The 27768-nt window shown below is 48.1% G+C and overlaps 1 protein-coding gene across 1 annotated transcript in view; it reads right to left on the reverse strand.

Annotated features, from left to right (window-relative positions):
- Positions 1-27768, reverse strand: part of Galk (N-acetylgalactosamine kinase) — a 200809-nt gene that overhangs the window by 172519 nt on the left and 522 nt on the right. The gene's annotated exons all lie outside the window — the stretch shown is intronic.

Below are 27768 nucleotides of genomic sequence, written 5' to 3' on the forward strand. Positions count from 1 at the left end.
GAGAACAGCCAGCTGATTATGATCCCCCCTGTTTGGTCAGAGATGAGCAAGCTGAAGATGGGCTGGTCAGAGATCAGCGAGCTGAGTTCAATGATCGAAGAAGGATGAGCTGCCCATCGGTGATCTAGTGATCAGCAAGCTGATGACTGGTTATTGACTAGCAATCGATGATTGGAAATGCTAGAAATTGGAGATAGTTAGTCATTGGAGGGACTAGAGGTCACAGATCAGTATTGAGCTAGCAATTGGCGATCTGGTGATCAGCGACCTAGCGATCAGTAAACTGTGAAGTAGCCATCAGTAAACAGTGATCGAGAGATCAGTCTGTTGATGCTTTCCTGTTTGCTGCCGCTGGTCTGTCAAGGAAAAAAGAAACTTTAGAAGAGACAGGAACCAAGGATTCCCCGATTCGATTCCCTTGTAGGATGGAATCTTCGGGATTTTGAATCCTCTGTGGAGCCTTATTCCTCTTTTCCCGGTGGCAATGTTTATGTGCTTGCGGGGAGAAATGGGGCAATGGTGACCTGTCCAAAAAGTTTTACTCCTTTTTACTGACAATTGCGCGAGTGTAGGTGAGTCTGGAGCGATGGGACACAGGATGGTGCTGGGGCTTAATATCTGCCTGGAGAGCAGGCAAGCACTGGTTCTTAGACAAGAGCTGGTGCATTGGATTTGCGAGCCTTGACTCTTTGGCAAGAGCTGGCGTATGAATCCGGGGACCGTAACTGCGCAGGAGGGCGCAGGAAAGTGAGGAAGATTGCTGGCGTGCCGTAAGGCACTGTGTAGTTTGTGCATTCTCCCTAGAATGCACCGAAGCGTAAGATTGGTTGCGCAAGAGTGGAAACATTGGCGCGTGCGTGAGAGTACTACGTGGAGATTGTTGGCGCGTGCGTGAGAGTACTACGTGGAGATTGTTGGCGCGTGCGTGCGGAAGACCATCAGCACCCGCACGTTGAAGACCGTCGGAGCGCACGGAAGGCTGTGTACTTGCCCTCAAGATTATTGGAACGCGCACACGCGAAGACCGTCAGAGCGCATCCACGTGTAAGGCTGTCGCTGCGCTTGCACGGTAGACTATTGGCGCACGTGCAAGATACCATCGGCGCCCGCGCGCAATACTGTTGGTGTGCGTGCGGGAGATCCCAGGTGCTCGCGCGGGGGAGAAAGTCGGCCATGCCCGCGGAACTGTTGCCGCGCGTGCGTGCTCGACTATGAAGCGCGCGCAGGAGCATTGGCGCTTGCGCGCTTGTTGGCGCTAGTGCGCTTGTTGGCGCTAGTGCGCTTGTTGGCGCTAGTGCGCTTGATGGCGCTAGTGTTCTTGTTGGCGCTAGCGCGCGTGGAAAATTATCGACGCGCACGCGGGAGCCCATCGGCAACCGCGCGCGGAAGATCATCGGCGCGTGCTCGCGTACCAGAATGTTGGCACATGCACGCGCGAAAGACTATTGGCGCGCGCGCGGGAGACCATCGGTACCCGCGCGTGGGAAAGATCGTCGGCACTTGTGCGCGTATGAAGATCGTCGGCGCTTGCACGCGTAAGAAGACCAAAGAGCGCGTGCGCGTAAGAAGATCGACGAACGCGCGCGCGTAAGAAGATCGGCACGCGCGCGTAAGAAGATCGGCGAGCGCACGCGGGAAACCACCGGTACCCGCACGCGGAAGATCGTCGGCGCTTGCGCGCACAAGAAGATCGTTGGCGCTTGCGCACATAAGAAGATCGTCGGCGCTTGTGCGCATAAGAAGATTGTCAGCACTTGCGCACGTAAGAAGATCGTCGGCGCTTGCGCGCATAAGAAGATGGGCGAGAGCGCGCTAGTAGGTTGAAGGGTCAACTGGCAGGACGATCAGGAACTGGGATGTGCCCATTGAAAAAGGGCGGGCATCCCCCGATGAGGACCGTAAGCAGGTCTGCTTTAGAGTCCAGGACCGAAGTCCTTCGTTGCCGCGCAAGGTTGCGCTGGTAGATCGGTAGGTCAGCTGGCAGGACGATCAGGAACTGGGATGTGCCCTTTGGAAGGGCCAGCATCCACCGATAGGACCGTAAAAGGTCCGTGTTAGAGTCCAGGACCGAAGTCCAAAGGACCACGTTGCAGCACAAGGTTGAGGTCACTAGAAGGTCTGCTTGATCCTCCGAGGAAGAGTCTCTATGAGAGGCCTCTCCCGCGAACGAGAGAGGTGACTACTTCGTAGAAGAGACTTGAAGACACTCGTAATGACGCCCCTTAGGGCCGTTGGATCAGCAAGCTGACCTATCAGTAGTGATCCTCCGAAGAGGAGTCTCTATGAGTGGCCTCTCTCGCGAACAAGAGAGGTGACACTTCGTAGAAGAGACCTGAAGACACTCGTGATGATGCCCCTTATGGCCGGTGGATCAGCAAGCTGACCTTAGCAGTAGCGATCCTCCGAAGAGGAGTCTCTATGAGTGGCCTCTCTCGCGAACGAGAGAGGTGAACACTTCGTAGAAGAGACTTGCCAAGACTGTGCACCACCCCTGAAGAAGGAGAAACTCAGCAAGGGGGGAGAAAAGTCTGGCCGAAGGGCAGCCACCATAGTCGAAGGCGATGAATTTATTAAGGTATGGGAAGTTCTCCCTCTGAAGGGAGAAAACCTCACACCTGGGGAGGAAACCTCCCTCGGAAGGGAAGTTGTCCAACCCCTTGAGGCGAACCTCCTTTAGGTTCTAAGATGATCTGAAGTGCTGGCATGTTGTCACGGGAGTACTTCTAAGAGAAGGGATAACGCCCATGACGACGTCCTCTGAAGGACGGCAGCGACAGCAGATTCCCCAGGCATGAACAAGACAGCTCTGCTTTGTTGGCACTCTTTAGTCGAACGAAGAAAAACTGCATAGTTAACTGGGAAAATAAAATTAAATAATTATTTTAACGGAAATTCCCTAGGGAGGAACTCCGAAGAGGAACCCCGAGGGAATAACATAAAATAAGAATTGAGTATGCGCCCTCCTTCCCCAGATGACATCCATGGGAGAAGGGGGGGAGCGGAGTAACTATAATAAAAATGACAAACTTATAACAGAGTTTGTATTTCTCCTAACATACAAACCCGAAGTCTTTACTATAGGAGATATTCTAGCGCGAGCTGGAAAATAGGGTCGGGAGCAATACCAGGACCCTTTCATACAAAGGGTTCCCCTGACCTTGAAAAGGGGAACCCTCATGACTACGAGTATAACTTATACCCTGTGATAGGAGTCAAATGAGTTTCATACCTTATTTCCATTGATGAGTCCAGCCAAAACTGGTCACAGACTAGGCTACCCAGATGAGAGGAAGAAGAAAGAGCAGAAGATAGATGGATGTTCTTCTAAAACGTAGTGTAACTCATATCCTCGAACAATGGCTACTGTCCCCTGAAAGGGCGTAAAGGTAGTTACAGCACCTGCTGACCTGCCACAATAGGTCCTATAGAAAAGGTGTTTAGAGACCTATGTGTCACATCTGATAAATAGTGAGTGGTGAATGTAGATTGGCACTTCCAGACACCAGGTCTTAAGACTTGGGAGACTGAGAAATTCTTCTTAAACGCCAGCAAAGCAGCTACTCCCCTAACTTGATGGGCTTTGGGTTGAGCTGCCTCAGGGTCTCCGTGAATGGCTCTCGCAATAACTTTCTTGAGCCAGAAAGAGATGGTGTTGCGAGAGATTCTCTTCTTAACCTTGTTGGTACTGAGGAAGAGATGACGGAGGCATGGTCTGAAAGGTCTGGTGGGCTTCAGGTATTTCCTTAGCGCCCTGACCAGGCACCGTAGCAATTAGTCAGTATCCTGAGTTGCCCTATTGAGGCAGGAAAATTTAAATTCTCTAAACCTCTCATCGGCAGATGAAGGATTCTGGGTTTTGGCTACAAAACTTGGCACGAAGTAGAGAGAGACTTCCCCCCATCCTCTAGTATGGGTGACTTCGTAGGATAGACCGTGAAGTTCACTAACCCTTTTTGCCGAGGCCAGAGCTACTAGGAAGACGGTCTTAAGGGTGAGGAAGAAATCAGATGCCTTATTTAAGGGCTTATATGGAGGCCCCTTTAAGGAGCGTAAGACCAGGGACACGTCCCAAGGTGGTGGTCTAATCTCCACTGGGGGGCAAGGTCTCTCAAAACCTCGAATCAACAAGGTGATATCTTCTGAGGTGGAAAGGTCAACTCCTCTCAGTCTGCAGATGAGGCTTAAGGCTGAACGATAGCCCTTAATTGCCGAGACTGAAAGGAGTTTCTCCTCCCCGAGGTAAACTAGGAAGTCTGCCACTAAAGGAAGAGAGGGATCGAGTGGAGACACGCCTCGCTTTCTACACCAAGCTGCAAACACTCTCCATTTTTCTTTTGCTTGGTAGAGGTTTGTGGAAGATTGGCACAGGTGCCTGGACATGTGTTCAGCCACCTTTCCTGAAAAGCCTCTGCTTCTGAGGAGAGACTGGACAGCCTCCAGGCGTGAAGTTTCAGGAAGTGGATTCTCCCGTGGAGGATACCACTGTGTGGCTGCGTCAACAGATGGGGTTCTGGAGGCAGGAACCTCGGCACTTGAACCAGCAGGGAAAGCAGATCTGTGTACCACTCTCTGCTTGGCCAAGCCGGAGCTATTAGAGTTAGCTTGCAGTCCTGAGAGGTCCTGATTTTGTTGATAACCTTTCTGAGCAGGCAAAAGGGAGGGAAGGCATAAACGTCCAGGTTGTCCCAGGAGTGTTGGAGGGCGTCCTGGATCGCTGCCTGATGGTCTGGAACTGGGGACCCGTAGCGGGCAAGCTTCGCATTCAGAGAGGTGGCGAACAGATCTATTGTGGGTAAACCCCACAAAGCTATTACTGTCTTCGCTACTCGAGGATCCAAAGACCATTCTCCACTCAGCACTTGGTGATGCCTGCTCAGCTGATCCGCCACGATGTTTCTCCGGCCCGGAATAAACCTGGCTGAAAGAGAAATGTTGTGGCTTTCTGCCCTCTGGCAGATCTGGACTGCTAACAGACAGAGGTCTCTTGCCAGAGTACCCCCTTGTTTGTTGATATACGAGACGGCTGTGGAGTTGTCGCTCCTCAGAACCACCTCTCGTCCGTGTAGATCTTTTACAAGGAATTTTAGGCCTTTCCAGGCAGCTAATAATTCTAGGTGGTTTATATGGAGACACTTCTCTATCGGAGACCAAACTCCTGATGCTAATTTGGGGCCTAGGTGGGAACCCCATTCCCGTAGCGATGCGTCCGAAAAGAGTTTTAACTTTGGACTCAGGTTTAGGAGGGGAATGCCCTTTTGGGTGTTCTCTCTGGTCAACCACCAATGAAGATCTTGTAGCACCAAACTTGGGACCTCCACTGCCAAGAATGGGGAATCTGACTTTTGAGACCAATGGGTCTTCAGATGCCATTGGAGACTTCTGATTCTCGATCTCCTGCCTGGAATTAGTTTCTCTAGAGAGGCAAGATGGCCCAGAAGACACTGCCATGACTTGGCTGAAGGCGGTAGTGGAGACAAGAGATGGGTGATGGACTGATCCAGTCTCCGAAGCCTGTCTTCTGACGGAAACACTCTCCCTGCCTGGGTGTTGAAGGACATACCCAGATAGTTCAAGACTTGGGTCGGAGTTAAGCAAGACTTCTCTGCGTTTACAAGAATCCCCAGATCCTTGCAAAGACTCAGAAGTCTTCTCAGATGATCTAGAGCTAGCTCCTTGGACGAGGTCAGGAGTAGCCAGTCGTCCAGATATTTTAGCAGACGAATTCCATGTTTGTGCGCCCACGAAGATACGAGTTCGAAGATCTTCGTAAAGACCTGTGGGGCGGTCGAGAGGCTGAAGCACAGGATTTTGGACTCGAAGATTCGACCCTGAGCCAGGAAGCGTAGGAATTTCCGAGATGTGCGATGGATTGGCACTTGGAAATAAGCATCTCTCAAGTCTACAGATGCCATGAAGTCTCCTGGGCGTACTGCTTGGGTGACGGAAGCCGCTGTCTCCATTTTGAAAGGAGTCTGCTTCACGAACTGGTTCAGAGTCGAAAGATCTATTACTGGTCTCCAACCTCCCGAGGCTTTTTCTACCAGAAAGAGGCGACTGAAAAACCCCAGGGAAGAGTCGGAGACCTCTTGAATGGCGTCTTTTAGAAGCATGCTCTGTATCTCCCGAGCTAGGGCTTGCTGTTTCCCGGGATCCCAAGGGACCTGGGAGGACGAGATCGGAGGAGGAATTAGAGGAGGAGAGTCTATGAAGGGAATGAGGTATCCCCAACGAAGCACCCTTGTGGTCCATTACATGGCCCCCATAGCTTTCCAACTCCTCCAACTCCCCCTGCAGGTACCCCCCTACGCATTGTGAGGGGGGAGTCGAGACCCTATTTCTGTCTAGGGTTCCTCCCTCTGCCTTTAGCCTTAGGAGGAGCCGACTTTCCTCTGCCCATAGGTTTGGGTGTAAAAGAGGGGCGGCTGGAGTTCTTGGCTGGCAGTGGAGATGCGGTTGTTGCCTTGGGTTGTGGAGTTGGCGTTGTTGCATTGGACGAAAGGAAGCAGCCTTTTGCATTGCAGTGTCCTGCATCTCCTTCCTCCAAGTCTCTAAGGGGGAGGAGACTGCTTGTCTAGAGAGGAGGAGAGGTTGTAGGAGATCAGAGTTCCTCAAATCAGATTTCTCAGATTTTCCGATGCTCCTATGCAGTCTGGAGACTACCGATTCCCTCTTTTTGAGAATCCAGTTCCCCAACATCGTTGCAGCCGTAGCAGTTTGAAAGGCCATTGTCTTGGCCCCCGCAGCCAGGACTTCCTGCAGAGACTGCATGGAGTTTTGGTTTGAAAGGTCCTCGTGACTTGCAAGGTAGCCCACTGTGCCAGACCATGTGTCAAACCAGGATAGTGCCTCTAGTAGAGACATTGACGCTGCTTCCATTGTCGATGCTTCTGCTGCGGTAAAGGAGACTGGAAGGGAAGAGTCTCTCTGCAGGGCAGCCAGGTGTAAGCCTTGCTGTGAGGGGATCAAGTGTCAGAGGCGAAGGGTTGGCGTCTCTGACCTTGTAAAAGTAAAAGCACCTTTGCCTCGAAAAAGGAAACTGCAGCATTTTATGGGATCCTTGAGACTTCAAGGAATTTGTTTCCCCCGAGACCGCCTGCGAGACCTTCCTCAGACGGCCTTCAGTGTGAATAGACCAGGGAAGTTCGATTCTGGTCTTAGGGTTAGGTGAAGGACGACATAGTCTGTCTAAAGCTGGAGCTCGGTATGACGAGGCGACAGGTGTAAATCTCCGAGACCTGAGATATTACACATCATTCTTAGAGCCCTCAGATAGGCAGACTCTAGGTCTTTTGAAGGTAGTTCCTCCGAGGAATTATCAGGTCGCGCTAATTCCTCGTGAGGGAGGGCGGTAGAAGCCCGAATGTCTGAAGGTAACGTCGAGGTAACATACTCCAATGCCGACAATCCAGAGGAAGGCTGGGCGCTGGTTGATGGCACCGCGCGCGCAAGATCCTGCCTGGAAGTTGAAGGTTTAGGCGAAGGCGACCGAATTAACGGTACTGTCTCAATAAGAGAATGCGTTGATCGGCGGCCTGGCCTTTCACCTCTGTTCTCGGCCGAAGAGGAGAAGGGCTGAACCCCTGCGTCTTCTTCCAAAGTTCTCGCGAAGCCCATATTTCGTAATTCATTAGAAAGTACGGGAATAGGTGCTGTTCTGTCTGAAACGCGAGGGCAGGGAGAATGACCTCGCGCGGATATGTCCGGAGACTTGCGCGCTCGGAAGTTTGACATACGGGAGAGCTCTCTCTCTTTGATGATACTAAGCGACGGCGAGAAGAAGTGTTCTCTCTCGCATTCCCAGCATGAGCTGAGCTCCTCGCGAAGAAATGTGAAGGAGAGGAATCGCGCTCAGAGTGTTCTCTTCCCTTGGTTGCGCTCTGGGGACGATCAGATTAAACCTCGCCCCAACGGGAGCGCTTATTGCGTTTGAGAGAACTCTCTCGTGAAGAAGAGCGCGAACGCCTCGTAGAGCTCTTCTTATAGCGCCTAGATGATTCCCCGTGAGAGGAAGACGATCGCGAAGCCGAACGATAGCGCGAGGAAGTATTCCTCTTATGTTTATGACGAGAGCGCTTATCATGTATCGGCGAGACATTTCGTGAAGAGATAGAAGGCGAGGAAGAACGAGAACGATGACGATGTCGCCTCTCTCTCCGACGAGAACGTCTTGGCGAAGGAAAGCGAGCTCTCCTTTTCCTCTTCTCTCTCTCTCTCTCTCTCTCTCTCTCCTATTCTCTAAGGAGGACGAATACGAGGAGGAGGAGGAGGAATCACGATGATCCCGCTTGCGACGTTGTTTCGTCGTAATGCAAGCGAGGAGCGAAGTAGGCTCCGCAGGGGCTGACGTTATTACCTCCGCTGACACTTCAACGGCTGCCGATTGAGCTGACGGGATATCGGCGAGGTCCAGAACTCCCGAGGGTTCCAAAACAGAAGGGACCTAAGGTAAAACTGTGCCTGCGAGGAACTGGTTCCACACCTCCACCGAAGGAGAACCAGGAAGTCCAAGGGCAGGCCATACCGCTCGCTCGTTATCTGGAATAGAAGCGGTAATAGAATTATTTCCGATGACGGACGAAACTATCCCACTGGGGGGGTGGGGGGCAACTTGATTTGCCTACCCCGGGGGAATGGGAGTTAAGTCAATGGTGCCGCTCTTCCTTGACTTCCCCCCGGAGGAAGGAGGCAAGGAAGAGACTGAAGGAAGAGATCGAGGGGTCGAAGAAGAGGCCCGAGACTCCTTACCTTTCGACGGCGAACCTGGAGGTAACGAATCCTTCTTGGATTTCTTCTTCTTCCTCTTCATGAACTTATCCCACTGCATAGGCAACCATTCCTTACATACTTGGCAGGGGGAGCCTTCAGTACACCTATGACCTCGGCATGAAGGGCATAGGGAATCAGGATCCACCTCCGGTGGTGACATAAATGTGCCACAAGATTTCGGAGGAATCCCGGGACATTTTCTCTAATTAGAGGACATCACATCTAATTAAAGAGAAAAAAGAAAAAGTTAATGAAAAAATACACTTAAAGAAAGGCTAGTCTGCCAGTCAAACAAAAGCGGGAGCAGCGGTGTTACCACTGCGATGGCTAGAATTCGATTGAAGGTACTCAGTAGCTACCGGCCGGCAGTCCCCCACCCCCAACAGGGGGATAACTACCGGCCCGGTCGTTAAAGACCTTGTTAAGGTTTTCTGCCGTATTTTCCAGCTCGCGCTAGAATATCTCCTATAGTAAAGAATGAGGGTTTGTATTTAATGTAGGAACAAACAGAATTATAACAATTATAATTATCTAAATCATCTAAGAATATTCACTAATAGTGAAAACCACTGACCCCACGAAGGGAAGTGTTCCCACAGAGAAAGCTGAAAAGTTAAAATACAATTAGATTCCACTAAAAATAATTGAGACAAACAAACGGAATAGCAACCTAACCCGCAACGGGAAAGGAGCTTCCGTAATAGTACGTAGTTGTAGTAAAGGTGAACGACCTCGAGTAGAGAGAGACCGTAGTCAATCTTAAAAGGCCACATTCCCTTCGCTCAGAATCCAAGTTTCCCATAGGAAAAGAGGAAAAGCGAAGATAAGAGATGAATGAAAAGGGTCCAGGTGATGACGATAACCCTGCGGCGGCCGAGTTAACGGATATATGCCGACGGGAAGACCGATGGACCAGAGAGGGAGAGGTCATTCCCCACGAAGTGGAACTCTGCTGGCCTTGCTCTACGCAAGTGTCGTTGTCGTATATTACACACAGCACAAAAACTGAAAAGAAAACTTACTACATTGCTATACACATATATATACATAAACAATAAAAATTTTTATATATATATATTTACAAGTATAAGAAAAAGTAAGTAAAAAGACAAAAATTAATGGCAGTCCAAAATAGGCGAGAAGAGAGAGAGGAAACAACCGTTCTCGCTCCGAGCCAAAAGTAAAAGAGCTCAAGCAAAGGTGTGTGTGAGGGGGGGGTAGCAAGCTACCCTCCCCTATCCCCGCTAACTAGCAGTGTGGGTAGTAAACCCTCGTTAAATTTTAATGGCTCGTCATTTCAGCTACGCCGAAAGTAATACCCCTATTGAATAGCGTGGTTTGTATTCCAGTTACAGAACAAGTGGCTTTTTGGCTTTACCCGGGGGCTCCTTATCTGAGCGTGTTAGCACTCAAGAAATAAGGAGCCCCTGCACCTTGCTAAAACCTTGCTATGCAAGGTTCGCGGCCTACGCAAGCTGTGTGTGAAGGTATGTAGAAATCTGACTCGTCCTAGAAAGTTCTTCAGTAGTTCTTTAGATGGAAAACTGTGCACTAGGAATTTCCCAATACCACCTCGTCGGGGTATGGGGACGCAACAATATTAATCTAATGCTAGGTACACAAGGGAGTATGGTTTACCTGCGGTGGTTTGAGGTCAGCTTATGCAGAGAACCTAGGATGCTGCTTTCCCAAGAGAGGGGAGAATGAAGAAAAGAATAAGGGCCAGTCAAACCTTTTCATTCATGCAGACTAAAATGATATTTTGATTATAAAATAAATTTTTGAATATACTTACCCGGTGAATATATAATAGCTGACGTCTCCGACGGCTCGACAGATTCCAAAAACTCGCGAGCGATCGCCATGAAGGTTGCGGGTGTGCCCACCAGCGCCGACTATCGGCCAGATACCGCATATACTTGTAAACAGCTCCAGTTCTTCTCAGTCCCCTAGGTCTCTATCGGGGAGGAAGGGAGGGCCTTTAATTTATATATTCACCGGGTAAGTATATTCAAAAATTTATTTTATAATCAAAATATCATTTTTAAATATTAAACTTAGCCGGTGAATATATAATAGCTGATTCACACCCATGGTGGTGGGTAGAGACCAGTATTAATACAATAAAGGCGTATATGCTTAGAGTTTTTGACAGTTATATCATAACAAAACTCAAATAAATATAGGTACCTGGTAAGGAAGCTGACTCTGACGATTACTCTGCCTTGTTAGTCCGCTTTCCTCACGAAGCCCAGCCATCCTCTCAGGATGCTGAAAGACTCCCAGGAGCTGTTATATCCAGGACGACAACCCATACAACAGGACCTCATCAAAACCCTTAATCTGGGCGCTCTCAAGAAATGACATTTGACCACCCGCCAAATCAAAAAGGATGCGAAAGGCTTCTTAGCCTTCCGTACAACCCAAAACAAGATTAAAAACATTTCAAGAGAAGATTAAAAGGATATTGGAATTAAGGGAATGTAGTGGTAGAACCCTCACCCACTACTGCACTCGCTGCAACGAATGGACCCAGTGTGTAGCAATCCTCATAAAGAGTCTGGACGTCTTTTAAGTAAAATGAAGCGAACACCGACTTGCTCCTCCAAAAGGTCGCGTCCATAATACTTCGCAGAGATCTGTTTTGCTTAAAGGCCACGGAAGTTGCTATCGCTCTTACTTCGTGCGTCTTGACCTTAAGCAAGCAACGATCTTTTTCACTTAAGTGAGAATGAGCCTCTCGGATTAAAAATTTAATAAAATACGATAAAGCATTTTTAGACATAGGCAATGAGAGCTTCTTAACTGAGCACCATAAGGCCTCAGATCCACCTCGTAAGGATCTGGTACGAGCTAAATAAAACTTAAGAGCTCTAACTGGGCACAGTACTCTTTCAAGCTCGTTGCCTACGATCTCTGATAGGCAAGGTATATCAAAAGATTTAGGCCAAGGACGAGAAGGCAGTTCATTTTTGGCCAAGAAACCAAGCTGAAGCGAACATGTGGCTTTATCTGTAGAAAAGCCGATGTTTTTACTAAAGGCATGGATATCACTGACCCTTTTAGCCGAAGCCAAGCACACTAAGAAAAGCGTCTTGAGGGTGAGATCCTTCAGGGAGGCTGAATGTAATGGCTCAAACCTGTCGGACATTAGGAACCTTAGGACCACGTCTAAGTTCCATCCAGGAGTTGCCATACGACGCTCCTTAGAGGTCTCGAAGGACTTAAGGAGATCTTGGAGATCTTTATTATTGGACAGATCTAAGCCTCTATGTCTGAACACAGAAGCCAACATGCTCCTGTAGCCCTTAATAGTGGGAGCAGAGAGGGAGCGAACATTTCTCAGATGCAGGAGAAAATCTGCAATTTGGGCTACAGAGGTACTGGAAGAGGAAATGGATGATGACTTGCACCAGTCTCTAAAGACTTCCCACTTCGACTGGTAGACCTTGATGGTAGAAGCTCTCCTAGCTCTCGCAATCGCTCTGGCTGCCTCCTTCGAAAATTCTCGAGCTCTTGAGAGTCTTTCGATAGTCTGAAGGCAGTCAGACGAAGCGCAGGGAGGCTTTGATGAAGACTCCTTACGTGGGGCTGCCGTAAGAGATCCATCCTTAAAGGCAGACTCCTTGGAACGTCTACCAGCCATTGAAGTACCTCTGTGAACCCCACTCTCGCGGGCCAGAGTGGAGCAACCAATGTCAACCTGGTCCCTTCGTGAGAGGTGAACTTCTGCAGCACCTTGTTTAGGATCTTGAAAGGTGGAAAGGCATAACGTCCAGGTGAGACCAGTCCAGCAGGAAAGCGTCTATGTGGGCTGCCTCTGGATCTGGAACTGGAAAGCAGTAAGTCGAGAGCCTCTTTGTCAGAGAAGTCGCAAAAAGATCTATGGTGGGTTGACCCCATGTCATCCATAGCTTCTCGCACACAGTCTTATGCAACGTCCACTCCATGGAGATGACTTGTCCTCTTCTGCTGAGGCCGTCCGCCAAGACATTCATTTTCCTTGCACAAATCTCGCCAAAGGAGAGATGTTACTTGCCTTAAATAGAGTTCCTTCTGATCCGTGGATCAAAGACCCGAGCATTCCAGACTGTCCAGTGGAGCTCCCTAACCCAAATCCGATGCATCTGAAAACAACACATGGTTTGGGTTCTTGATCGCAAGAGAAAGACCTTCTCGAAGTCTGATGTTGCTGTCCCACCAAGTCAGACATGTCTAGACTGAGTTGGAGATTGGGAAAGAGATACTCTCTAAGCCCTTCTCCTTGTTCCAATGGTTTAGGTGAAATTGGAGAGGGCATAGGTTGAGTCTCCCCAGAGAGATAAACTACTCCAGTGATGAAAGAGTTCCCACGAGGCTAGTTCAAACTCTTACAGAGCAACTGTTTTTCTCTTGCAAGTGAAGGACTTTTAACAGAGCTTGGTCCATTCTTGCGGGAGACGAAAAGGCCCGAAAACTCAGACACTGTATCTCCATTCCCAAATAAAGAATAGTCTGGGATGGGGTACTGTAAGTTACGACTTCTCTACGTTCACTATGAGACCTAGCTCCTTGGTTAGGTCTAATGTCCATTAGAGGCTCTCCAGACAGCGATATAATGACGACGCCGTGATTAGCCAGTCGTCAAAATAAAGGGAGGCTCTGAATCCTCAAAAAATGTAGAAAGCTTGCTACATTTTGCAAGGGCCTAGTAAAAACAAGAGGAGCAGGAATGAGGTCGAAGTACAGTGCTCGACATTGGTACATTACTTTCCCGTCCACAAACCTCAGATGTTGTTGAAAGTTTGGATGAATCAGGATGTGGAAGTATGCATCCTGAAGGTCGAGAGAGACCATCCAGTCGCCTTCCCTTAATGCTGCCAAGACAGATTTGGTAGTCTTCATCGTGAAGTTTGTCTTGACAATGAACACATTGAGCGCACTTACATCTTAAGTACTCCTGCAGTGAACGTGGCTGCCAGATCATTGGAGCCATCCCTGATAGCCTTGTTCCTGCAGAGAACGTGGCTGTCAGATCATTGGAGCCATCCCTGATAGCCTTGTTCATGCATGACATAATTGTACAGCAAAACTTCAAACGCTCGAAAAACTCCTAACAGGAGATGGTCTAGCTCTGAAGCCGACCATAAAATCTTGGAGCGTCTCATGGCCAGGCGACGGGGAGAGTCTATGAGGCTTGAGAAGTCTCCCTGGGCAGAGGCAGGAACTCCCAAGCCGAGAACTTCTCCCGTGTCATACCAGACGCTCGCTCTATAAGCCAGTTTAAAAGGAGGGAAAGCAAAGGCTGTCTCCCCCAAACTCCTCCTGGTGATCAACCAGTCGCCTAGCAAACGTAAAGCTCTCTTAGAAGAGCGAGAGAGCACTAGCTTAGAAAACAACGGCTTCGAAGTAGCTAGGCCTAGTGTAAACTCTGACGAAGGCGAACGAGGAGCAGCAGTTACAAAATGGTCTGGACAAAGATCCTTAAAAATCAGCATGATTTTTTTAAAGTCCATAGAGGGCTGAACAGCTTTAGGCTCCTCTCCGTCTGACAAAATCCCCAAAGGAATATCAGTAGGAGGGGGATCAGCAACTTCCTCATCTGAAGGAACCTCGTCCGACAATTGCCGAGTCTCATGAAAAGGAGAGACCTGCCGCGGTGGCAATGCTTGACAGGCAAAGTCCACACGCAAAGGAGCAGCAGTAGCAGTCAAGGGAGCGACGTCATGTCGCTGATGAAAGGACTGACCAGCAACAACAACAGGAGTTGATGGACGCTCGACGTCAAGTCGAGACTGCCTTGACTGCCTAGACTGAGCAGTCAAAACAACCCTTGACTGCGGTGCTTGACGCTCAACGTCAAAACAAGGCAACTGAGCTGGTTGGCGAACGTCCTGAACGTCAACACGAGACTGCGGCAGCGGCTGAACGTCAACACGAGGCTGCGGCAGCGGCTGAAAGTCAACACGGGACTGCAGCGAGTGAGGATCCAAGTCACGTGACTGACGTGACAAACTACCGACATCACGTTTCATAACGTCAAAAGGACGAGTAAATGCTCGTTTGGGCGGCTGACGGCCAGAGTCTCGTTTAGCGTAACGGCGACTCGAAAGCGAAGGTTCATCGTGAACCTGCTCAACGTCATACTTCTCCATAAGGGAGGCAAGCTTAGTCTGCATGTCCTGCAGGACAACCCATTTAGGATCAACGGGAGTCGGAACGGGCCGAGACGACGGTAACGTCTGTGTTGGCAAAACATTGCCTTTACCGCGACCCTCGGACCCCGTGTTACGCTTGCGTTTAATAGGCGAACCGTCTTCCGACGACTGCAAAGGGTCAGAGCTGTCCCCATGGCTACAGCCAGGATGCTGGACCTGTCCTGAAGGGACTGACTTTCGCTTAAAGGGTCTAGAAACCTTGCGCCAAGGTTTCTTTTGCGAAAAGTCTTCGGATGACGAGGAGAAACTTCGTCTCTCCTGTCTTATGGCAAGGACGTGCTTGCCGAGCAACGTCTGATACCTTTGAGGGAACGTCTGTTCGTTGGTTTACACTCCTCACTCCCTTAGGTCCTACGACATTCCTTCTCCCTGGTGCATGGGAGCCTGAAAGAGGTCTCGGACTAGGCAAGTGACAAGCACGAACAAACGAACCCTCCGCAACACAGCACATGTTTTCTAGCACTCACTTCACTGATATCGTATTTTTCAATAATTTCACATTAGGCATGAATAAAACTGATATCTACCTGAAGCACGCAATTCTCCCTTACATCAAAAGGTTATAATTGCGAAATGAGTCGTATAATGTAAGCACATTAGTACAAAATGAAACACGCATGCAAAAATAAAAAAAAAAACATATACATATATATCGAATAAAACGGAAATATATAAAGTTAAAAAGGATCAGTGACTGGGGAGGAGACTAAACTCTAGTTCACTAAAGACTACGTTTTCAATCTCTCACCGTACAGTGCCTTGGGACGAGAATAAAAACTAAAAACGTTTTATCCTTTCTCCCCGTACAGAGACTTGGGACGAGAGTAAAAAAAACTGAATCGAGAACAACGTTACTCGCTCCCAAACTCCTTACTTGGGACGAGAATAAAGATCGGATCGTTCTCTCTTTCTCTCTCTCTCTCCGTCTCTCTCTCTCTCTCTCTCTCTTGTCACACACAAGAGAATTGCCCACTCACCCTTCGTCAATAAACAGGTTATTTGACCAAAGGAAAAAACTGAAAGGACTAAGAAATTGAAAATTAACAAGTTCCTTTAAATTAGTAATTTAAAACACTTCAGTTTGAAAGAAGAATGAACAAAACGTCAAAATCGATTTACTCTTTCTGCAAAGTGAAACCGTGATTCTCTCTTTCTCTATCGTAACGACAGAGCGCAAACTGCGTAGTATAAATAAACCAAACGTTAGTTCATCTTTGAAAAAAAACAGCACGAAGACTAATCAAAGAATATCATTCTTAAAATATTTTCTAAAAAATATTCATTTCATAACTCTTACAGAGCAAATGATTTAAACTTAACGAAAATAAAAGTTGAATGGGCTCAACGTTGTTTAACTTCGGTTTCCAAGTTAGGACCGCCTACATCTCGGACTAGGGGAGGAATAGGTAAAGGCCGCATATAAACAAAACATAAAATTTATCTTGATGTTTAGTATAAATGGAAAGCTAATCGAAGAGGCCTAATAAAGGCGGGTGAGATATAAAATATATAGAGGAAAATCTATAATTATCAACAATAATTTATCACGTGATAAAATAATTACTAAAAGCCTAAAACACACTTCCGTACACTGAGGGAAGGGTCGGCCATCTTTACTCTAGGGAAAAACCAGAGATAAAAAAGCAAGGGCAAAACACTTTTACTCTCCTTTCAAAAGCATTTCTTTTGAAGATAGTATTGAATAATCCAACACGGCGAAAGCAATAAAACCAAAACCAAGTACTTCACCAATTCGGTAGAAAACTCGAGGTCATAAAGCAAGTGGAATCGACTTGTCGATGAAACCGACAGAGAAGAACTGGAGCTGTTTACAAGTATATGCAGTATCTGGCCGATAGTCGGCGCTGGTGGGCACACCCGCAACCTTCATGGCGATCGCTCGCGAGTTTTTGGAATCTGTCGAGCCGTCGGAGACGTCAGCTATTATATATTCACCGGCTAAGTTTAATATTTAAAAACCGGGTAACAATGCCCTCAACATTCTGCTACTTGTCCAATAGGGCGCTACAGGTTTTATACCAGCTGTTGTGCAGCCACCACAGGACCGATAGAAAACGTATCGAGTCTCCTGTGGGTCACGTCTTGCAGGTAGTGGGATGTGAACGTGTTTTGACGTTTCCACACCCCAGTTTGAAGAACCTGCGTCACTGAATAAATTCTTTTGAAGGCCAGGGACGTAGCTATGCCGCTGACATCATGTGCTCTGGGGCAACGTGACGGAGGAGGGTATGGATTCAGTGCAAGGTCAATGACCCTGCGAATCCATAATAGATGATGTTCTTGGTGACCCTCCTCTTGGTCCTTCCTGTGCTGACGAATAGTGCCGGCACACGAGGGCGGGCTGCGGCTGTTCTCTTGAGGTACAGCCTCAAACTCCTTACTGGGCATAGTAAGAGATGGTCTGGGTCATCTGTTACAGTACGGAGACTAGAAATCCGGAAGGAGTCAAATCGAGGATCCGCTACTCCCGGGTTCTGAGTCTTAGCAATAAACTCAGGGACGAAGCTGAACGTTACCTCTCCCCATCCCCTTGAATGGGCAATGTCGTATGAGAGACCATGAAGTTCGCCGACTCGCTTGGCCGAGGCCAAAGCTAGAAGGAACACCGTCAGGTAGCGACCTGTTGCCTGGCGTAATGGTTCATAGGGAGGTCTCTTAAGAGACCTGAGAACTCAAACCACGTTCCATGGGGGAGGTCTTACTTCTGACTGAGGACAGGTAAGTTCATAACTCTGTATGAGTAGAGAAAGTTCTAGCGATGAAGAAATGTCCACTCCTTTCAGTCTGAAGGCGAGGCTTAAGGCTGAGCGATAGCCTTTCACTAACGAAACTGATAGTCTTATTTCTTCACGCAAATACGCGAGGAACTCCGCTCTTGCTGGAATGGTGGCATCGAGTGGAGAGATACCCCTTCCACGACACCAACCACAGAAGACTTTCCACTTTACCTGGTAGACTGCTGATGATGATTTTCGCAGATGTACAGACATCCTAATCGCAACTTGTTGCGAAAATCCTCTCTCAGAGAGGAGATGCTGGATAGCCTCCAAGCGTGAAGTTGTAGCGAAGCTACGGCTTTGTGGAAGATGTTGGCGTGTGGTTGTTTGAGTGGATTGTGTCGTGGAGGGAGTTCTCTTGGAGGCTCTGTTAGGAGTTGCAGAAGGTCCGGGAACCATTCTGCATGATGACATAGCGGAGCTATGAGGGTCATTGAAAGATTGACCGATGTTCTGGCCATATAAAGTACCCTCCTAATCACATAGAACGGGGGAAAGGAGTAAACGTCAATGTTGTCCCACTGTTGTTGGAATGCATCTTGCCAGACAGCCTTGGGGTCTGGGACTGGGAAACAATACAACGGGAGCCTGAAGTTCAGGGCCGTTGTGAAGAGGTCCACTGTCGGAGAACCCCACAAAGTCAGGACTTTGTTGGCTACTAGATGATCCAAAGACCACTCGGTACTCACTATCTGAGATGCTCTGCTCAGGTTGTCGGCGAGCACATTCCTTTTGCCTGGAATGAAGCGTGCCGATAGTGGTATCGAGTGGATTTTGGCCCATCTCAGTATCTCTACTGCTAGATGGGATGGTTGCTGCAAAAAAGTACCTCCTTGTTTGTTGATGTAGGCCGCTACTGTGGTGTTGTCGCTCATCACCACCACAGAGTGACTTGCCAGGAACTGTTGGAACTGTTGAAGGGCCAGATAGATGGCCTTCATCTCTAAGAGATTTATGTGAAGGTACTTTTCTGACTCTGACCACAGGTCTGAGGTCATGTGGTGCAGCACGTGGATCCCCCACCCTTTTTTTTTTGAAGCGTCTGAAAACAGCATCAAATCTGGGGGGAGGACGAGAAGATCCACTCCCTTTCGTAGATTCTCGTCTGTCACCCACTACTGGAGGTCTGTCAGTTCCGCAGGTCCCATGGGGATCTGGATGTCCGGGGAGTCGTGTGCTTGGTTCCACCGCGACTTGAGTCGCCACTGGAGGGATCTCATCCTGAAGCGACCATTGGGAACTAGACGGGCCAGCGATGAAAGGTGACCGAGGAGACGTAGCCACGATTGGGCTGGAAGTTCTTCTCGTCTGAGAAAAGGTCTTGCGACCTTTCTCAGCCTTGCTATCCTGTCAATCATGCCTAAGTATACCAGTCTTTGAGTGGGAAGCAGAGAGGACTTCTCGAGATTTACCATGATCCCCTTATCTTGGCAAAGTCTCAGAAGTTTGTCTCGCTGTTGAAGAAGGGTTGACACTGAGTCTGCTAGGCTTAGCCAGTTGTCCAGATAACGGAGGAGACGGAAGCCAATCCTGTGTGCCCAAGATGACGCTAGGGTGAACACTCTGGTGAAGACTTGTGGTGCTGTGGAAAGACCAAAGCACAGCACCTTGAACTGGTATATTCTGTTGTCTAGACTGAATCTTAAGTACTTCTTTGAAGACGGATGGACTGGGATCTGGAAGTACGCATCATTTAGGTCCGTTGTGCACATGAAGTCTTGCAGTCTTAATGCTAGTCTGACCGTGTCTGCCGTCTTCATGCTGAACGGAGTTTATTTGAGAAACTTGGTCAGAGCTGAGAGGTCGATGACTGGTCTCCAGCCTCCAGACACCTTCTTTACAAGTCCATCGAGGACCTCTTGGAGAGCCCCCTTCTTCAACAGGGCATGGACTTCTGCCTGAAGGGCTCACCCCCTTGCCAATCCCATGGAAAGGGAGTTCAATGACACTGGATTCCTGGTCAGGGGAGGTAGAGATGTTATGAACGGGACACGATATCCTAGACTGATCACGGAGATTGTGCAGGAATCGGCCCCGAGTTGCTTCCACCTGTTTGCGCAACTTTGTAGGCATCCCCCCACTGGTGGAAATGCAGGGGGACTGCCTATCCTAGCGTTTGCGGCCTCGGCTGCTCCCTCTAGGATTTTTACCTCCCCCTGGAGGACTTTTTGCCTTTCCTGTCTTTGACAAGAAAGGGCTTAGACACCATTGTCTGCGCTGCAGTTTTTGTCGTCGTTGTGGTCTTGGTTGGACAGGACTGCTGTGGTGCTGGAGGTTTATAGGCCTAAGATGTTAAAGCCCTATGGAGGAGGGAGTCTTGATGAGACTTCCTCCACCTCTCAGCAGCATGTTCCACATCCTTAGGCTCGAACAGAAGAGACCCCTCTATGGAGGAATGTCTGAGCCTATTGATCTCGACGCGAAGGACCTTCTGGTGGAATCTCTCAGCTACTGCATCCAGACGTTTCAAGATGGTATTTGCCCACAAGTTCAGGACTTGGTGGGCAAGAAACTCGATCGTGCGAGTACCTGAGAGAAGGAAGGTTTCCATAGCTTTCCTGGTACGTTCCTTGGATAAATCCTCAGATCGTATCAGGATACCTATGGTCCCCAACCAGATATCAAGCCACGAAGTAGCTTGCATAGCATATTTCGTGACCTTTTCCTGGTTGAGGATCTCGGCTGCCGAGAACGAGACCTGCCGGTTGGAGAGTCTCTCAAGAGGGACTCCCCTGGTTAGCTCTTCCAGAGAGTGGTGAAGAGGAAAAGCTGAACTAGGCTCCTCCAGGATCTCGAAGTACAGTACCTCCTCTGTTGTACGCGAGGAGGTGGGAGGAGCTTGTTCGTGGTACCGGAGCGGTTGGAGGAGGACATCTCGGAGAGATGCTGGGCAATCTTGTCCTTGGTACTCTTCACCCCTTGAGATCAGGACAGGGCGTACTGGTCTTAGAGGGTTTTTGAGTACCAAAGACGAGGTCTAGGACCGTGTCTTTGCCCTCTTGACGGAGGATCTCTGGGTCGGAAAACTCGTTGAGAACCCTCATTAGAGTCAGAACCTACCAGAATGCATGTTCTGACTCCTGCTAGTCTCCTCCTGTTGTAGGACTTGCAGCGAAGTCTCCTTCTATCCCTAAAGGCTCTTGGGGAGAGTGGCGGACATTCCCTGAGTGGCTGGCTGGCTCCATCCTAGCCCTAGAGGAGGACTTTGGCATGGTTTTGGAGACAGATTCCTTCCGGGGAAGGAGGTAAGGCTCCAACATCCATGAGTGTGGCATGTCCCTTCTACTCTTAGACTGTGAGGAACTCTCGGCGTGAAGAGAGATTTCCTCCATTGGTGCAATGGGGGAAAGTCTCTCTTCGTGTGGTTCCCTAGGTGACGGGAGATCTTCGTCCGAAAGGGATAGAGAGTTAGTCTGAGGAATACGAGGAACTTGCCTCAATGGTCTGAGTGGAGTCAGTTTCGCCCTCGGGGAAGTGACCGCGTCCAGAATTCCTCTTTTCCTCTTCAAAGGGGTAGAGGAAGCCATGGTTCCATGCCCTAGATCAGACAGGACAGGCTTGAAAGCCTGGGTTACGGATCTGATCAAGGCATTGAACCAGACAGACCCCCTGAAGGGAAAGGGACCGAAGGTTCCCTGGGAGGAGTTACTGGAATAGATGGGTTCGCCTTAGAATGTAGCTTAGGGATCCTGAACCCCTCTGCATGTTTCCCTTCTACCACAATGCGCGGTGGTATGCGCTTGCGGGGAGGGGAATGAGGCGATGGCGACCTTGACGGGTGGCGTTCCTGTTGGTGTGCATGTTCGCACGCAGGAAAATATTGGCGCTCGGAGAATATTAGCGCTCGCACGAGGGAGAATAATGGTGCTCGCGCGTGGGAGACTATTGGCGTGCGCAGGACAGGAGAATCATGATGGGCGCGCGGGAGAGTGTTGGCGTGCGCAGGACAGAAGGATCATGATGGGCGCGCAGGAGAGTGTTGGCGCGTGTCCGTAGACGAAAGAGCGCACGCGCGCGCAGGAGAATGTTTGCGCGTGCACGAGCACGCAGGAGAATCATGATGGGCGCGAGGGCGCGGGAGTGTTGGTACGCATCAGTAGGAGAGAGAGGGCGCTCGTGCGCATGGCGCGGGTCTCTCTGTGTATGCACGCAAGAGAAAGTAGCGCGCAGGTGAGCGCAAAACTGGTGAGTGCTGGCGCGCAGGTAAAAGTTGGCGCACAGGTGAGGGCAACAAGGTTGTTGCCTCACTTACAAACTTGCGCGCAGGAGTGTGATGGCGCGCAGGATTTGGCTGGCGTGTTGGTTGGCGCACAAGATGGGGCACAGGCACATGTTGGTGCGCGGGAGAGCGCTGTTGCGCAGGAGAACATTGGAGCGCAGGTAACTGTCGCACGGGTGAGTGCTGGCGCGCAGGTGGGCGCTGGCGCGTAGGAGATTGGGGGCGCAGGGCGAATAGGTGCAAGAGAGCGCTGGCGCGCAGGAGATCATTGGCGCACAGGAGAGCGCACATGCGTTGTGGTGTGCTGGCACATAGGCGACCCTGAGCGTGTTTGCACAGGGTGCGCAGGTGTTTGTGGGTGCGTGTGTGCATGTGGGCACGTGAGCGCATGGTGTGCAGGAGAGCACTGAGGATCTAGATAGCGCGTAGGCGCATGTTGGTGCGCAAGTGCGTAAGGTTGCTGCCCTTTGTAAGGGTGAGCAAGATGGGTGGTGCACCGAAGCGTTGGTGACTGACAAGCTGCTGGTGACCGCTGGTCAGAGTGCGTGGTGCGCAGGGCAAGAGTGATGGCGCGCAATAGCGCACTTTGGTGGAGCTTTATTAGGCTCATACAGGAATGGTGATAGAAGGTCGGCAGGTCTGTTGGATGGATGGTTGGCAGGTCTGTTGGATGGATGGTTGGCAGGTCTGTTGGATGGATGGTCGACGTGTCCTTTACAAGAACGACCATCCACCGAAGGAGATCGCGAACGATATGCAGAGAGGTCCAGGACCGAAGTCACAAGATTGGTTGCAGGTGCAGTGATGGATGATCGGTTTAGAGGCTCCTCTGCTGGGGACTGCATTGAAGACGTTGAACCAAAGAGGCACCTCCTCACCGTAGGTGAAGGAAGGCCTCTAAGGCGAAGAGGAAGGCGATCCTTTCGACTGATGCCCCCTCTGGGGGCCGTTGGATCAGCAAGCTGACCGTCAGTAGTCCTCCGAAGAGGAGTCTCTGTAAGTGAACTCCCCCGAGGGAGAGAAACACTAACAGGAGAGACCGATTATGAACTGAGTTTCCCCCTCGGAGGATGGTCAGGAACGGAGGAAACTAAGTCGGCAGCTACCGTAGAGTCTGGAGTAGCAGAGGAGATGGGTTATGTCGCATGAGACACCTCTGACACAAAAACGTTGACAAGTGTCAGGGGATCTCTCTCTGACGGTGACGACGACTGCTTGACAGAAGCACCCATGTGGATGAAATCAAGCAATGCCTCCTTGGAGGGCGAACCCGTGAGACCCAAGGAGGACCAAATCTGAAATACGGAAGTTAGTGACAAGGCCTCCCCCAGGGGGAGAGGTGGTGCTGCTTCGCTAGCGGAAGCAACCTCATTTCTCGAGACCCAGGGTTGGTCAGAAATAAATTGGTCTACGCTACTACTCGACAGTATCTTGAAAGAGACCGACCGAGTAGGAGCTTCGGAGGAGGTTTGGGCGATGGAAGAAGAGGCCTTGGGTTTTTCTCCCTTTGAAGGAGAAATATCACGCTTGGACTTCTTCTTCCGCCGTCACGAAAACCTCTCCCACTGGGAGGAAAACCACTCCCTACACTCACTAAACTTGTTGAAAATATCACACCGTTGACCTCTGCAAGAAGGGCAAAGGGCATGAGGATCAGTCTCGACCGCCGACATGAATGTTCCACAGGGGCGGTTGGGAAGTCCAGGGGAGGTGCGATGGTCGCAGAGGTCAACTTCACACACACAGTCTAAGGGAAAAAAAAAAAAAACCATTAATGGCTGCCAATTGTCGGCGAGGATGAAGAACAGCAACGTCCGTTCACCATCCGAGCCGAAAGCAAAGTAAGCTCAATCACAGGTGTGTGAGGGGGAGCGGTAGAAAGCTACCCTCCTTACCCCCGCTAACTAGTGGTGTGGGTAGTTAACCCTCGTTAAAAATTAATGACATTTCAGCTACGCCGAAAGTATTACCCCTATTAAATAGCGCGGTTTGTATTCCAGTTACGGAACAAATTTATATTTTAGTTTTTTGAGATGTGAACCCAAGTCAGCTTTCGGTCAAATGTTAAACCTAGAAATTGCGTTACTTCAACACAGGGAATATGATAGTTTTCTGTATACATATATGGGTCTGGGTGTACGCCACGAATGCAAAAGAAATGAATGACAAATGTTTTACTTGTAGAAAACTTGAAGTCATTCAAATCTGCTAATTTCATAATTCGATAGATCGTGATTTGAAGCTTTCTTTCAACTGTCATCATTCTTGCTCTAACAAATGAAACAGAAATGTCATCAACGAAGAGAGCATGAAGAACGTCATCTGGAATCACAGAAGAAATCCCATTAATTGCAAGTGCAAATAATGTAACACTAAGTACATTGCACTGTGGGACTCCTTCTTCCTGGCATTTTCTTTCAGACAGAGTATTACCTATTCTAACATGAAAGAACCATCTTTTTAAAAAGGCTTGAATGAATAAAGGCAACTCACCTCTTAGATCAAACTCACGACAGTTTTAAGGATACCATACCTCCACGTGGTATCATATGCTTTTTCAGGATCAAAGTTCATTATGCATGCTGCATAAGATTTTTCATAATTCTAACCATCCTTTACATTCAGATCTTCCTCAACAGTTCCATCCTGTTCGTAATACTAGGTATGCAGTTAATTCTAAGTCAGGCCTTCTCCATCATGAGGCTCAATACTACACAGTATTCTAGAATTTTTATTCCAGCTGTGACCAAGTTGTGGAATGATCTTCCTAATCGGGTAGTTAAATCAGTAGAATTTCAAAAGTTCAAACTTGCAACAAATGTTTTCATGTTGAACAGGCTGCCATAAGTCTTTTTATAGTTCATATAATTATGACATATCTCTTTTGATGTTGTTACCATTTTCAAAATACTTGATTGTTGATGTTTTCTCATATCATTTATCTATTTCCATATTTCCTTTCCTCTCTGGGCTATTTTTCCCTGCTGGAGCCCTTGGGCTTATACTATCTTGCTTTTCCAACTAGGGTCGTAGCTTGGCTCATAATAATAATAATAATAATAATAATAATAATAATAATAATAATAATAATAATAATAATAATAGGCAAGGAGAGATCTGTCAGCGCTGTTCTCATCACTCATCTCAGAGTGAAGAGAAGACCGATTACATTGTGACTGATCATACCGATACTGCTCAACTGATCATGGAGCATTTAGATGCCGGAGGTAATCTGGAACACAATGCATGTATCCTTGGCATGTGGAAATTGTGTACATGGTAATTGTTCTTTTTAAGCTTGTGCGAGTGTTTGATCATGGGCATATATGATCCTGCACACGAACCATCGTGTACATGGTGATCATTGACTTGGGTGATTGTGTTCATGGAATTCATGATCATGGTCGGTCATGCAGGTCGACTGTCATATGCATGGATGATCGGGCTCTTGAAGCTTGTGATGAGAAGATCTTGCACTTATGCAAGAAAGTCAACATGGTCAGAGACCATACACCTAGAAACCTTGTGTATAAGCATGAAACCTAGTACTGTCAGAAACTGTACACATGAAGACACTGCTGGTATGCATCAAATACCGTACTTAGAGCCTGCGTACATATGCTTCAAGTCCTTCCACGCGTATGCATGATGAACAGTACAGTAAAAGTCTATACGTAGAGCCTGTACACATGGAGTGCATAGGCATGGACTCCCAATGTGTGTGGTTTCCTGATGTGTGCGGATTCCCTCTCTTTTTCCAAAGAAAATGAGTGAAAGGGGGAAAAGAAGGGCAAAGCCCTCGCATCCCAACTGGCAGTGCATTTTTAGTACAGCATAACTCCTATAGACTTCTTTGTTTTCTTTGATTATGTCTTCTATTAGTAACTAGTTCTTCTTCAGAAGTTGCAATAAACACTCAGCAAAGATGAGACAAGTAACAAGGGATAACTTTAAATTCCTCTTCTCAAGAGTCATGTAAGCCAATGACGGCATCCTCACGGGGAAGAGACCACAACAGCACAGCCAAGCGATACATCCTTAACTCGTTTCGAGATCGTCAGATACTGAAGGAAAGAAGAGACTGGAGCCCATCCCCATTAGTGTACACTAAGCTATACTCCAGGAAAATCATCTTCCTTATGTTCACATTGTTATCGTTGTTGTGCGACCACACACAAAAAGAATAGAACAGCAACAGACATACCATCTGACAGGAACAAATCTGTTGGATAATGGCAGGTAGCATAGAAAACTGCAACACAATTAAAATAATCAAGAAACACAGCATATCCATGGTTTCTTCCACTAATATACTCAAACACAACTGCTTGTAAAACTATTTATTCTAAATTAAATCAAAGCAAAAGATTAAACAGCTATAAGAGGACACAGAGAAGTACGTCTGTACACTTCGGCAGCCGAAGTCAAAGTGAAGGTTATGCTACCTGGGTGGGGGGCCCACCTGCCACCCACCAGCTACTACGACTACCTCGTTAAAGATTAAATGGATTTTCCTGCTTTACAAAAAGTCATACTCCTAATAAAGGTTAAAGGCTTGAATTACATGTTGGGACAAATCTACTAAAGGGACAAATTATAAGAGACTCAAAAGAGGAAATTAATGAATATAAAGCAAAAGACAACCAAGTGTCTATAACGCATAAATCAGGTGATAGTAAACGCCGTTCAAGAGTGAGAACTCTCGATATTTTACGTAGTTTTCATCGAGGAAGATTAGCCCTCCAAGCAGCAACCACCTCCTCCTCCTCTCCTATCTCCCGTATGCCAGCCACAATTCTCCTCAAAGGTAATTGCGAGTTAATTAGTCAATACTTTAAATTTTCTATTATCAATTATTGATTTGTATTAATTTCAATGTTATAGGTTATAATCTCTTATTTATATTACATTAAATGTTTAAAGTTAAAGTACATAAGTATTTATGGTCATGTGGAACGCATCAAAATAATTCCGTTTCAGATTAAACTCGTATACCGAAGTACTACTGTATCATTAAATTTTATAGTCAACGATTATATTTTTGGTTTTACAAATACAAAGTATGAGATTCACATTAGAACCCAAATTAATATCTTTAACTTCTTATTCTGAATTAGGTATCGTAATTGGTCTAGCCTATGTACAGTGGAGGTTAGTGAAGGATTTGGGAGCGACTCAAAGTTACGAGTACGTTAGCGAATAAAAAGGGGTTGCAGGGGAACCAAAACCACCAGTAAGGAAGGAAGACCGGTGTGACGGTCTGAACGATCCCCCGGTCTCATAATTCTCCTTGACATTGTATAATGGTTCTTTTCCGCCATTAGCTCGCTTGCATGAAAATAAAACATCAAGATCGTATGTACTGGCAAGCGGTAATGTTGAGCTGCGCACGCTAACATTACAGGAAAATAAAACATCAACCTCATATGCACTGGCAAATGGTAATGTTCGCGCATGTGCAGGGGGATTGTTCAGACCGTCATACCGGCAGTCTAAGTTAGGTGGGGTTGCACCCCTGTACTTTATTCGTTTTGTATTTCAAATTACTATCTATAAATTTGTGGCCCAGAGCTAAGTCCTAGCAGGATATACAGTGCACACATGAGGAAAACAGTGAAGTTGCACTATGAAGTACGGATTAAGAGGCAAGGCAGCTAGATAAAAAAAAAAGGATTGTGAACAAAGTAGAATAAAAGGATAAAAGGCTAGTGCTGCTATGGAATAAGGATGAGTACTGCAATGCCTACATAGTAAAATATTGTGCTACAGTAAATATTTATACCTATTA

The sequence above is a fragment of the Palaemon carinicauda genome, chromosome 11 (assembly GCF_036898095.1).
Source record: "Palaemon carinicauda isolate YSFRI2023 chromosome 11, ASM3689809v2, whole genome shotgun sequence".
NCBI lineage: Eukaryota > Metazoa > Arthropoda > Malacostraca > Decapoda > Palaemonidae > Palaemon > Palaemon carinicauda.